General features: G+C 36.6%; 1 protein-coding gene across 3 annotated transcripts in view; it reads left to right on the top strand.

The window, feature by feature from the left end:
• nipbla (NIPBL cohesin loading factor a) overlaps positions 1-14,906 on the top strand; it is an 89,607-nt gene that overhangs the window by 19,282 nt on the left and 55,419 nt on the right. For all 3 annotated transcript variants that reach the window (XM_061901797.1, XM_061901805.1, XM_061901816.1), the window contains exon 2: positions 4,391-4,465. The gene's annotated coding sequence lies outside the window, so the exon portion shown is untranslated. The remainder of the gene's footprint in view (positions 1-4,390; positions 4,466-14,906) is intronic.

A 14,906-nucleotide genomic window follows, 5' to 3' on the forward strand; every position in this document is an offset into this window, starting at 1 on the left:
TGGAAAATCTAGAAAAAATTATGATTTGTCTTTGTTAGAAATATAGCTTGGTCCAATTTGTTATATATTCTAACAAAGTGCAGATTGGATTTTAACCTATTTAAAACATGTCATCAAAAATGTATATATTTATTGTGACAAATCATTGAAATGATCAGTGTTTCCACAAAGATAAATATCATTAATTATTAATAGTAACATAGAGTTTAAGGTAAATTGAACAAATTGGCTATTTCTGGCAATTTATTTAAGTGTGTATCAAACTGGTAGCCCTTCGCATTAATCAGTACCCAAAAAGTAGCTCTTGGTATCAAAAAGGTTGGTGACCCCTGCTCTAGTAAGTCACGTCTTTACTCCTCAAGCTGAGAACAGCACAGCAAATCTTCGCTTTTCACAATAACAGCACGGTGTGCCACATCCGGTCTGACACGCTAACAAACCAAAGTTTCAAAAAAGTACCGTAATGAACTAAGGCACTTATTGATACATTTACACAATGATTATGCTTTGACCTAAAATACTGGTCAGATTGTCCAAAGATGGTATTGCACCAATCAATACATGTGAGTAGAGATGTCCGATAAAATCGAGCTGCCGATATTATGTAATATCTGAAGTAATCGGTATCAAAAAGTAAAATGTATGACTTTTTAAAACACGGCTGTACGTAGTGGTACACGGACATAGGGAGAAGTACAGAGCGCCAATAAACTGTAAAGGCACCGCCTTTGCGTGCCTGCCCAATCACATAATACCTACGGCTTTTCACACACACACAAGTGAATGCAAGTCATACCTGGTCAACAGCCATACAGGTCACACTGAGGGTGGCCGTATAAACAACTTTAACACCGTTACAAATATGCGCCACACTGTGAACCCACACCAAACAAGAATGACAAACACATTTCGGGAGAACATCCGCACCATGACACAACATAAACACAACAAAACAAATACCCAGAACCCCTTGCAGCACTAACTCCTACGGGACGCTACAATATACACCCCCCCCTCCCGCTATCCCCTCCCCCACCTCAACTCCGCCCACCTCAACGTCCTCATGCACTCTTAAGGGGAGCATGTCCCAAATTCCAAACCGCTCTTTTGAGGCATGTTAAAAAAATAATACACTTTGTGACTTTAATAATAAATATGGCAGTGCCATGTTGGCATTTTTTTTCCATAACTTGAGTTGATTTATTTTGGAAGACCTTGTTACATTGTTTAATGCATCCAGCGGGGCATCATAACAAAATTAGGCATACTAATGTGTTAATTCCACGACTGTAAATATCGGTATCGCTTGATATCGGAATCGGTAATTAAGACTTAGACAATATCAGAATATCGGCAAAAGAAGCCATTATCGGACATCTCTACATGTGAGGATTTTTGCGTTTATTAAATTTTACACTAAAAGCACAGCCTCGATGGTGGTAAATTGAGTGTAAAAATGAAAACACAAAATTTGAAACAACTACAACAGAAAAGCTGAATTTGATTGTTTTTTTTTATTGCTATTGTTATTCAAATGTATTGTTATTATTATTATTTTACTTGTTGTGGTTTATTTGTTACTAATTTACAGGTATATTCAGGTTTTTTTAACTATACTCAAAGTTAAGCTTTGGTGGTACAATAAATACTGATGTTTTCAAATGAATGAATAATCATGTAATTAGTCATGATTATAATTTCAATCAAAATAATTGTGATTATTATTCTTGTCTCAATTGTCCAGCACTATATCAGTCCGTGTGCTAATGTCAGGGCGCCACCTTACTTACAAGAATGTTACTTGTACAATATCACCGCTGAGCACTTGTTGCAGGTTGCTTAGTCTGCATTCATTTCGCACTGGACAGATAGCTTCTTCTTTTTTAGGTCCAATTATTATCGTGTAAAACATCACCAGTGCCATTATGGAACCAGGATTTAGAGCCCATTCCAAGTGGTCACATTTGTTATTATAATACAGGTTTATCATATTCATGCTGGGTTAGCCTCGTCACTGAAGAAAACTATAATCATCAAACTAACAGTTCCCACGTCTGTAGCTTGCTGTTTCATTTTAAGGTATGTAGCGAAGCCTGCTCATTTACTCAACTAACATCCGGCGTGCTTCAGTTTGTCCTGTACATTTTGGTCTGTTTCCTAACTGTACGACCTTCTGAGCATTCAAGATTTGACTTACCATTTTGCCTGTTGTATAGGGCTAAACAATTACGGCAAAAGTAATTATCATGCTTATTTTTTATTTATATTGTAATCATGATTAATAACACAATTATTCATTAATTTGAAAACATGAGCATTTATTGTACCACCAAAACTCAACTTTAGATATAGTTTAAAAACAGATAACAGTTACTATTGAATAAACCACAATAGGTAAAATAGTAGGAATAGTTATAATAAATTTAAATAACAATAGCCGTATAAAGAAAACAAAATAAACAAATGTTTTTGTTTTTAATACAAATTTTTCCACCATAATGTGCTTTTTGTTTCAAATAAAATTTTATAAAATGTTTTAGAACTGGACAGCACGGTGACAGAGGGGTGAGTGTGTCTGCCTCACAATACGAAGGTCCTGAGTAGTCCTGGGTTCAATCCCGGGCTCGGGATCTTTCTGTGTGGAGTTTGCATGTCCTCCCCATGACTGCATGGGTTCCCTCCGGGTACTCTGGCTTCCTCCCACTTCCAAAGACATGCACCTGGGGATAGGTTGATTGGCAACACTAAATTGGCCCTAGTGTGTGAATGTTGTCTGTCTATCTGTGTTGGCCCTGCGTTTAGGGGACGACTTGTCCAGGGTGTACCCCGCCTTCCGTCCGATTGTTGCTGAGATAGGCACCAGCGCCCCCCAAGGGAATAAGCGGTAGAAAATGAATGGATGGATGTTTTAGAACTAAATGCAAAAATCCTCACATTTATTGGTGCAATACATCTTTGGACTATTTTACGTCTAAACAACAATTGTGCAAATGTATTAATAATTGGTTTAAGAACATAATGCTTGTGTAAGGTACTTTTTTAAAACCTTTATTTTGTTGGCGCAATCACACCGCATGCGACACACTGTGTTTTATTGTGAAGAGGGAAGTGTGTTGTGCTGTTCTCTGCTTGACGAGTAAAGAAAGTATGTGAAGCTCTAAAAAAAAAACAGTGCAGCTCTCACAAGTTGCAACTGCTGTCGTGTTTGTCCATTGATCTCACATTGAGATGTCGCTCACAACAACACAACCGGATAATATGTGTTGTGGGTGTATGGATTGTTCTTGCAAGCTTTAACTTCGTACTTCAGCTACTGTTTTCCGTCCTTTACACATTTTCCCAAACAAATGATTCTTCTCCTCACAATGACAACATTTCTCTCACATTTACGTACATTTCCTTGGTATTATTTTGCATTTATCAGCGGATTCTGTTTTATTGACCAATAATGTGACTCGGTCCGCGGTTATGTGAACGCGGATATCGTATGCCTTACTGTTTTTGTTGAGTTGCTTGCACGTTGATAGTATAGCTTATTTTCTGGAGCAGCAGCAAGTGCACTAAACGTTAGCTAGCCAGAATGCTAACATGAATACTAGACACATTCCCCATAACAACCAGCTGTTTTGCTTTTAATATGAAACAGTTTTTATAAATTAATACAGATATTTAAAAACACAAATAATAAAACAATATTCGTTCTACCAAGGGAAGTTATTTTTGTGCGTTGCTTGCTTGTTTATATATATTTGTTTTAAATAAAACTTGGTGAAAAGATTTCAATGTGTACTTTTTGAGCTTTTTTTAACAATACCCTGATAATATTGATAACAGTGATACTTTTAGTCACAATAACATTGATATTAAAGTTTCATACCGTTGCAACCCTAGTTATTTATCATTATTTTATTTGTAAATATCCATGTGATATATTTTAAGAACCAAAAGTTTAAATTGCACCTGATTTTCTAATTTATTTAATGTAGTTTGGTCTTGGTCCTCTCACGAATCTGATTGCTGTTGAATTGTGTCAATTCTAATGTGTGATGCTCACTTTAATTTTATCCAAGTGGTTCTCAAACTTTTTTTAACCAAGTACCACCATATTGACCAACATTAAAATACAGTTGCGTAGTAGACCTAAGTATTATTTTTAAACAAAATATATTTTATATTTTGGCCACTAACATTATACAGTTTGAACGGTAAAACTATGTTTGAATATTAAATTAAGTGATTCTTTGGCGTACCATGGAGCCCGCTTGCCACCAAACTGTGGTGCATGTACCACAATTTGAGAATCACTGTGCTATAGCCATGGATTTGTAAAATGTGTGTGTGTCGCATTGTTTGATAAAGTCCTCATTCGTTTTGTTTTTTTCTTCCACAGATTATCTGACTGGGCTTTCTTTGGCTCTGAAATGTCAGTGGGTCCACCTGAGACGGCACAGGGTTCTTTAACAAGGTGACCGCAACACTTCACACATTGTTGATGTGTTGTTATCATGGTTGTTAGTGATTTACAGAGTCAGTCAGTACATTTACATGCACTAAAATACGAATGACCGTGTGGATTGTATTGAAACCCACATTTCAACATAGTTAAATGATGTGAAATCTGCACAATACCCCTCAAGTGTACGGGAGCTATACAGCATTAGACCAACAGTCCTATCAGAAAGAGTGCATATAATTAACTTATTTGTTTGTACAAACAGACTTATTTAGTGCATGGAGACGTACAAGGTCAGTGTGTCTAAAAAGTTTGAAAACGGATCTAATTGTTTTCATTTCATGTTGACAGACACCTGCAGTAAGTCCACATAACCACATTGTTACTTTGTAGCTTATATTTAAAGTGCTGAAGTCAAAGTAGCAATGTTTTGCAATGATGCTGCATTTGGATCATTGTGAAAATTATACTGTTGGGCCTGCGATGAGGTGGCAAATTGTCAGTTGTTCCACTGTGAATTAGGGATAAGGATGAGCAACAAAACCCAGTTCCATAATGGCACCAGAGGGTTAAAATGTGACGATATTTCTTGTTTTGAGAAAGTGCTGTCTCGCAGTCAGAAGCACAGATAGTCTGACACTCTTTTTAAAGTTATTGGCCATCCTTTACACTGCAACAGCACCCCTCATACCACCGCTACCCAGTAGCCACCATAGTTAGTCACAACAGCACAGCACTTCCTCATTATGCACCAATGAGGGTTCGGTGTTGGAGCTAGGAATTTTCTAAAGTCATTAAAATGGGGTCCCACAGTACATTTTAGGGGTCCCACTTTTTTGGAAGCGTTTAGAAAACAAATAATGAATGTATGTATTATCCTGTTATATCTCACATTTTATATTGTGTTTTGGAAAAAGGTTGTCATAAACGTTAATTAATTAATTAAAAAAAATAATACATAAGAAAACACATTTTTATGCATATCTAAATTAATTCAGTTATAAACATTCATTCACTTTATTCTTTCCTTCATGGTAATAAACTTTACTGCTGCCAGTAGTTTTTTCTATATTGTTATTTAAATAAGTTGTAGGTATGTTTATTTCAGTATAAAAGTGTTAAAAGTTTTTTGCTTCGGTCATGAAATTATGCTAATTGTGTGCCAGGGCATATGTACATGAATTATTTAACTTTTAAATCTTTAAAGTCTACATCAACTTCAGATCTATCCGTAAATTCTAAGTTTAAAAAAATATATATGTTTGTTTGTTTGTTTTCTGCCCTTTTTGTCCCCCCCAAAAAAAACAACTATATTTGTTTATGGCAAACATACAAAATATGCAAAATCTCCGCAAAAAAAAAAATTTCAAAGTGGAATATTTGTCTTGAGCCTTGGATAGGTCAATCATTTATTAAACATAGATTTTGATTCATTATATTTTGAGCAATGACAGTTTTAAAGAAAAAAAACGTCTTTGTTTTATTAATCAACATTGCAACTTTTTCTAAATTACATTTCACCTGTAAGCATTTTTTATTCTACTTTTGTTATGTTTTTGTTTCTTCTAATAATATTTTTATAATGTGCCACAGGGCCTTTAAAAATGAGCTGTGGGCCGCAAATAGCCTCTAGGCGGCACTTTTGGCACCCCTACTGTAGATAATAAAAAATGTTATCTGAAGCAGAGCCTGACGACGCATGCGCGTTTATCACAAGCATAGTCAGCATCCCTGCTTCAGTAAACAATAAGGATGATGATGTTACGGTCTGCGATGCAAGCGACACTTGCCAACTTGTCAGCCACTTCTCCAAGAGACGCCTTTTGAACACCCCTTGCACATTAACACTTCAAAAGGCACATATTTTCCCCGTTTGTTGACCTGCAAAGTATATTTTTGGGGTGGAGGAGTCTGGTCGTTGCGGGTTAGCTTGAAGCTAACAGCTAGCCTATCTCCATCCTCGAAGGATGTTGATAAAAGAAAAGTTTCCATGGACTCACACAGACTAAAACAACTCATTTACTGGAGACATGGCACAGGATGAAGTTAGAAAGGTTGTCTTTACACCAACCCTAGTGTTTACAATTAATTATTTCTTTTGACGCCCACTCGCGGTAAAGTTGTCTGAGTGCAAGCTGATGCAGTGTTTGTGATTGATAAAACTTTTGGCGAATCAAAATTTAAGAAATTGTACCGGAAAGTTAATTCATTTGAAGACAACCAATAAAAACGCAATAAACGGGGACGGAAATTTGACCCGGTTATCTTCTCCAAGTCACGACACTGATATTGTCTTTGTGAGAGCGCACAAGTGCGTCCTCGCTCTCCTGGCCAAAGAGAGAGACGGACGTGCCGGTCCTGAAGTTATGGCGCAATAAGAGTGCCCCGTCACAATAAACAAAAAACAGACGGGAAGCGATAATAAAAAACAAGCCAACTGAAGTTTTGACCTGGAAAAGCCAGGGTCGGTAAAAAAAAAAAATCTGCGTCCAACGGACACGCGGACTTCCAGAAATACGGATCCTTTCTGATTTCAATGCGTAAAAAGACACAAAAAGTTTGTTACCGCCAACTGTGAGGGTTTCGGCGGTGAAGTTACATTCGCAAACCCTTGGAATCAGCAGCATGGATATTACAACATAAGCTAGTTCTTCTCTGCACGTTTTCTGCAATAAGTATGACACTTTGTTGTGGATTTGATTTCTTATTTTTGAATGTATTACTTAGTTACCATTTAATTTATAGTATTTATATTTTTAGTCCGTCCAATTTGGATTTCACAAAATTCTGTAAAAAATAGTCTTTGTTTTTCTGCATTTTTTTTTCTTTTGCATAAACGTGGACATTTTCCATTTTTAACGTATTGGTTTGATCATTGTTTAAGGACCGGTACCTAAATAAGTACCAATTTGGTACTAGTATAAGTTAATATAGGTAAGGTTACTTTATCAGTACCTGAAGGTAGGGCTGGGCGTTATGGATGAAAAAGTATATCTTAAACTCTATATTCGATATATACCTTGATATAATTCCCGGTGAAAGTATACATATAAAGACATTCAATTTTGAGCGAGATTCACTGAAATTGACTGTACTGTGGCACTTGTATTAACCCAGTTAGTCAAGATAGGTATTAACAGCACAGAAAATAATCTGTTTCCACTTCCACCTGTGTGGTGGGGAAGAGGGACAACGCTGATTAAACATTAATTACGCGCGAGGAGCCTGACTTTCACGACGGAGGACAGGAATGATCACACACACACACAGACACAAATACATTCACACAAACACGCCCACTCATACACAAACACACACACATTTACAGACACTCATAGGACAACTGTCACTAAAGGCGGATTTTTCCGTGCAGGATTGTACTGAGCACTGTTGCATCCCTACTGTTTACTACTGTAGTGTCTTGTAACGGACATTTCCGGCAAGTATGATCAAATTAGTGTATGCTAACAACTGATCACATGATTGAACTGAAATGATTCACAATCATCGATCACGATCATACAATCGCCCTGACCGCTGATGTTGCAAGCTCACTATGAAGAAAGGATTGCGGCCATTACTACGGAGGTACTTTTGTTTGTATGTTAAACTCCCCACACACAGCACTGTCATCAAGTGCTTAAAAAAAAGAAACAAGATTACTCCTACCGCCTTCACAATAAAATCCCTGTGTGATACATCTTTTCTGACTGTGCTGACAAAATAAGCGTCTCAGAAAAACAGCTTAAATATCTACTGTTATTATTTTGCACTTGATAATACCTGAAATGACATCAACGACAACAATACCTTATTGCAATTTGCAATGATGAAATTAGTGCTATGCAATATGGACAAAAACATGTATTCTCATATAGGTAATTTAATATCACAATTAAGTAAGTAAATTAGGTTTGTATATAGTACTAGGGATGGGAATTGATTAGATTTTTCTGGTTCCGATTCCACATTCGACTGCTCAACAACGGTTCTATAACGGTTCTCTTATCGAGTCTTATTTGGAAAAAAGAGAACAAAAAAGTATATTAGGATCAGTTGTTTAGTGTAGAGCTAACATGACCTTACAAAGCCAACATTGAGGTCTTAGAGGCACATAGCATAGAAAAAAAACCTTTGGAAATAAATTATCTTCTGTAAAATTTAACAAAATAAAACATGTGGATAATACTCAATGTTGGATTTATAGTAACATTTTTTAAACGCTCAAGAATTTTTCGTCATCTCCCTAGAAAATATATTGGTGACACTCAAACTATTAAAATGGCTTGTTTAGATTTTCAAGATGAAGCTAACTTATACATAACATGCAACACAAGATATGACAAACCTTTTTTTGATTTTAATTTTGATGATTTTGGTGTACAGTTTATGAAAACCTTGCATTGAAACTCTCAGAAAATGTGGGGTCTTCAAAAAATGTAAGCTAGGATCATTAAAATTACAACAAATATAAGCTGGACATGTCTCACTTTGCATGTTAATGAGGTAATTCCACATATTAGTTCCACATTTGAAGTTAAACTGCTGACATGTATACACGATTTTCAAATTTTTTTGAGTTTCACCTGAATAACGGAAATGACTGAGTGAAAATGTGGTTGCAGGAAAAAACATGCAACTTTTCTCCAACTACAATTGAACATTCACTTCTTGAAAATCAGTAGCACTCTGGCAAATTGGTGCAAACTTTAAACCACAAACTTTGTCACTGCTTGAACACTCCCCAGCCCCGGTAAAAGTAGACGCTATAGCGCAGAGCTATTACTTGCTGCCCGCCTTACAGCCAGTCAGAATCCGTCTCGTGTCTTGCTCATCTCAATGAGAAGGCATTAATTTCAATTTAACAGGTAATAGCACCAACATAATAGGCAGTGAGTTAGTACCTGTTGTATTTACGTCAAATGATGTGCTATCGTTACTACTGCTGGGATGAGATTGACACGTAGGCCTGGGCGATGTGGCCTTTTTTTAATATCTCGATATTTTTAGGCCATGTCACGATACACGATATATAACTCGATATTTTGCCTTAGCCTTGAATGAACACTTGATGCATATAATCACACCAGTATGATGATTCTATGTGTGTACATTAAACATTCTTGTTCATACTGCATTAATATATGCTAATTTTAAACTTTCATGCTAAGAGGGAAATCACAACTAAGTCAATTGACCAAAACTGTATTTATTAAACAGTTATTAAGCAGTGGCACAAACATTCATGTCATTTATGAGTGCACTTTTGTGCAGGATGTCACTAAGATGACGTATCAAAACAACACTAAATTAAAGTGCACTTTTTGTACAGAACGCCACTACAATAGTTTAAAAAAATAAAGTGCACTTTTGTGCATGATGTCACACAAGATATTTCAATAACTGTCCAATAGAAGTGAGCTGCATAATAGGAAATCAAATAGTGCGTGTCTTTGCTATGTGGTAGGTTCCTGCGAACATTATCTCCTTCTGTTGATGAGTATTTTTTCCATACGGTGTTGATGTGGAAATGGTTGCCTCGGCATTTTGTTGGTGTGGCACCGATCGGAGATGTTGACATGCAGAGTAAGCACTTTTCATTCTCTAGCAGGTGACTTTTTAAATGATGCTACATATTAGCAGTAATGCTACTTTTTGGAGCAACGCTTTTGCCCCACACTTGACAAATTACGGTTGTCTGTTCGACATATTCCCACTTCATACCACCGCCAGACGATGGATCCTCTGCTGTTTTTTGTGGGAATTAATTCTTCCTTAATTTGTTAACCAGATTCGCATCTCCCGTTTTACCACTCGCACCACAGCTAACGTTACCCATGCCGCTACCCTTCTGCTCCACAAGGGTATATACGTATTTGACATATGTAAGAAGGTGCGCTTGTTTTACGTCTCCGTTAGAAGGAGACAACAAAGAGTGTGAAGAGCCTGTAGTGTATTGCCAGCAGCTAAGAGCAACTGCGTGAGAACGTATGCTCAAATATCACGATATAGTCAGTTTCTATATCGCACAGAGACAAACCCGCGATATATCAAGTATATCGATATATCGCACAGCTGTATTGACAGGGTTCAAAAACGTGACATTTAGTCGTCGTTGTTGCATGCTTTGTGTTCAAATGTTTCAGCATATTGCTCATATGCGCTCGTCTTGTTGAAGTAGCAACCTTGAATTTATTACAAGTAGCGCTGTTGCAATTGTTTCTTGAAAAATGTAGTCTACTCGAGACCGTTTGTTTTGCCCGGGCAACGCCATTTTGCTTTCTGACACCACTACGCACATTGCGTAGTGATGTCATTCTCAACCTTTGGTTGGCATTGATAAGGGAATTGCTTGAAAAATTGGCAAGCGATTCCAAGAAATTGGTACATGAATTATTTAAATGTTTCCTCTGCCAAGAAAGTATATAATGTCCATTTATTTTAATTATTAAAAAAAATACAGCTTGGTTAAAATATTTTAGTGTATGTACAAGTTAGACCTGTGCGATATGGCCTGAAAATAAAACTCATGATTTATTAAAAAAAAAATTAATTAGAACATTTTTCCGATTTTATTTTTCCCCTACTTTTTAAAAACCCACTGAATACAAATGACAGAAATAATTAAAAAGGAGTAATCTTTTATTTGACCAAAAACTAGTATATTGAAATGACATTTCACATACTGCATCTTACTCTTAGCAAAATTCAGATTTGAAAATGTTCTTTCTAGACCAGCTATAAATTTTACTTTTTATGGAATCATTTTCAAAGAACTAAATTAACAGTCTTGAAAAAAAACCTTTTAACAAAAATGCTTTTTTGCATGCAAATTGTTGCATGCAAATACATAATTATCTGCAACAATGAGATTAATAGTGACAACTTAAAACTTCTGTCTTGAATAGAATACGTCTGTACATAAAATGTAGTATTACATATGGTATGCAAATAATCACGTAAAACATTGAGAATTCTATCGTTTCAGTAAGTCAAGTGGATAAACGCAGGCTTTTTTTTCATTCACCCATCTTAGTGGTGGAAAATTACTTTAAAAAAGTAATTAATTACAGTTGCTTGTTACTTTACCAGAAAGTGATAGGAATGCGTTACTTAAAAAAAAAAAAAAATAATTTTATATATATATATATATATATATATATATATATATATATATATAATATATATCAGGCTTATACAATTGAGAGGTGTATCATATTTGTGTAGAGTGCTCGTGAGTGTGTCTTTAAAAGGCAGTGCCGAGTGACGTCTGACGTGAGCGCCCATAGACAGCAGCAACACACTTGTGTGTGTTATCTTAGCAGTCTCAGTTTGTTGGCCATTCGTGCATCTGTGTTGAATGTTTTTACTGGAGTGTGTTACTTCTGCTCAATAAAGTATTTAAATTAGCTTCCATGGCTGTCATATATTCTGCTCCACGAAGGGGGTATTGTTTGGATTGCAAGCTGAAAGTTTTCTCTTCAATCATTGATTTGTTCTCTCGTAGCAAGCAGTAGTGTGTATGTGTGTGTTCGTTTGTTTTCTGATGTGTATGATGTTGCCTCTTTCTATTTGATTTTAAGTTGTTTTTTATGTTTAGTTCTGGTATTTGCTTTCATTAGTATAAGAATATTTCCTGCACTGAACTTGCTGTGCTTTTGACGCTGACAAGTTTTATACATACAACCACATTGACAGTAGCGTGCCACGTAACATCAGAACTCTGATCACCATACATACCTTGTGTAAATGATTCCACCACAATACGCTGCATTTTAGCGTGAGTTGCGGTCTTGTTTGCCCCGAAAGGTAGTTGTATTTCTGCGTTTTTTTGTGCAGCTGCTTTGCAGTGAATCATTTGTTTCAAGCCTGTTACCACAAATCCAAAGTACTGACAAGGATTGTTTTTCTCATCTCATTCTCTTTAGCGTTAGCATTAGCCATGTTTTGAATCTCCGATAAGGAAGTAAGACGGCAGGAGAGGGCTACGGTAGCTCCTGGGGGCAAAAATAACACGAGGAGAAAAAAGTTAGATTTTTTTGTTTTTAAAATCTAATATATGTGATATATAAGTACTTTTTAGCACTTTCAACAATACCACGACAGGGCTGGGCGATACGGCCTTTTTTTAATATCTTGATATTTTTAGGCCATATCGCGACACACGATATATATCTCTATATTTTGCCTTAGCCTTGAATTAACACTTGATACATATAATCACACCAATATGATGATTCTATGTGTCTACATTAAAACATTCTTGTTTATACTGCATTAATATATGCTCATTTTAAACTTTCATGCAGAGAAGGAAATCACAACAAAGTCAATTGACCAAAACTGTATTTATTAAACAGTTATTAAGCAGTGGCACAAACATTCATGTCATTTCTAAAACAGAAAGTGCAAGATTGTCAGAGACATTTTAAAACAAGCTATTACTGTACTTTTGTGCATGATGTCACTAAGATGACGTATCAAAACATCACTAAATTAAAGTGCACTTTTTGTACAGAACACCAGTACAATAGTTTAAAACAAATAAAGTGCTCAATGTGCAGGATGTCACACAAGATTTATCAATCACTGTCAAATAAAAATGAGCTGCATAATAGGAAATCAAATAGTGTTCGTCCTTTGCTATGTGGTAGGTTACTGCGGACATTATCTCCTTTTGTTATTTACTTTTTTTTTCATACGGTGTTGATCTGGAAATGTTTGCCTCGGTATTTTGATGGTGTGGGCGTGTGGCACCGAACTGAGATGCGGAGTAAGCACTTTTCATTCTCTAGCAGGTGACTTTTCAAGTGATGCTACATGTTAGCAGTAATGCTACTTTTTGAAGCAACGCTTTTGCCCCACACTTGACAAATTACGGTTGTCCTTTCGACATATTCCCACTTGAAGCCAAACCACCGCCAGACGATGGACCCCCTGCTGTTTATCTTGGGAATTAATTCTTCCTTCATTTGTTACCAGATTCGCACCTTCTTTCTCCGCTAGCATCACAGCTAATGTTACCAATGCTGCTTCCTCTCTGCTCCGCGAGGGCGTATACGCATGTGACGTATGTAAGAAGGTGCGCTTGCTGCCTGTGAGAAGGAGAGACAGGAAAGAGTGGGAAGAGCCTATAGTATAATGCCAACAGCTAAACGCAACTGCGTGAGAACGTTTACTCTAATATCACGATATAGTCATTTTCTATATCGCACAGAGACAAATCCACCCAGCCCTATACCACGATAATAATGATAACCGTGGTCATTTTAAATAAATTAAATGATAAATGGGTTGTACTTGTGTAGCGCTTTTCTACCTTCAAGGTACTCAAAGCGCTTTGACACTACTTCCACATTTACCCATTCACACACACATTCACACACTGATGGAGGGAGCTGCCATGCAAGGCGCCAACCAGCACCCATCAGAAGCAAGGTTGAAGTGTCTTGCTCAGGACACAACGGACGTGACGAGGTTGGTTCTAGGTGGGATTTGAACCAGTGACCCTCGGGTTGCGCACGGCCACTCTCCCACTTCGCCACGCCGTCCCATTACCTTAGCATCCATCCATTTTCATCCATTACCTTAGCCATCCATCCATTTTCTACCGCTTGTTCCTTTCGAGGTCGCGGGAGGTGCTGGAGCCTATCTCAGCTGCATTCGGGCGGAAAATGGGATACACCCTGGACAAGTCGCCACTTAATCACAGGGCCAACACAGATAGACATACAACATTCACACTCAGATTCATTCACTAGGGCCAATTTAGTATTGCCAATCAACCTATCCACAGGTGCATGTATTTGGCCATTTTGTTTGTTTTGTTTGCATATGTATGAGTCCCCCACCCCTTTTTAACTTCATCTATTTTATTGTTTTTAGTTGTGATTTTTTAAATTTTTATTCAAGTGCAAAATTTTGCTTACAGACAAATTATATTTTATTTATATTTATTTGTTGTATTTAACTTGGTATTCAAAAGTTCAATTTTGTTATTACAATGTTAAAATATTTGAAAGAGATCACTTCCATTATTATTATGTATTGTCATTACATCAGTGGTTAATTTGGTCTCAAAGAAATAATGGCAATAATATCGTTCATCGGCAATAATTTGTAAAACAATATATCGTCAACCACAATGTTTTATCGGCCTAGGCCAACATATAACACAAAAAAAGACTTTAGCAAAAACATATGTACATTGAATTGGTTTTATCTTGACACGGCTGTACAGTGCAACAGTTTTACTCGCATAAAATAGATTGTGCGACTTGAAATAATAAAAAGGCAGCACTCGTGCAAATACAAATTTCAACCCTTTTCATTCTCATTTTGCTTCTAAAATAAATCCATAAAAAAGCGGATAAACCATCGTAACACGACACAGCACAGGGGCCTCACAAAGGACGGTGCTTTTAACTTACCTGTTCACCTCGCTCTATACCTC

Source organism: Nerophis ophidion, linkage group LG01, assembly GCF_033978795.1.
Source record: "Nerophis ophidion isolate RoL-2023_Sa linkage group LG01, RoL_Noph_v1.0, whole genome shotgun sequence".
Lineage (NCBI taxonomy): Eukaryota > Metazoa > Chordata > Actinopteri > Syngnathiformes > Syngnathidae > Nerophis > Nerophis ophidion.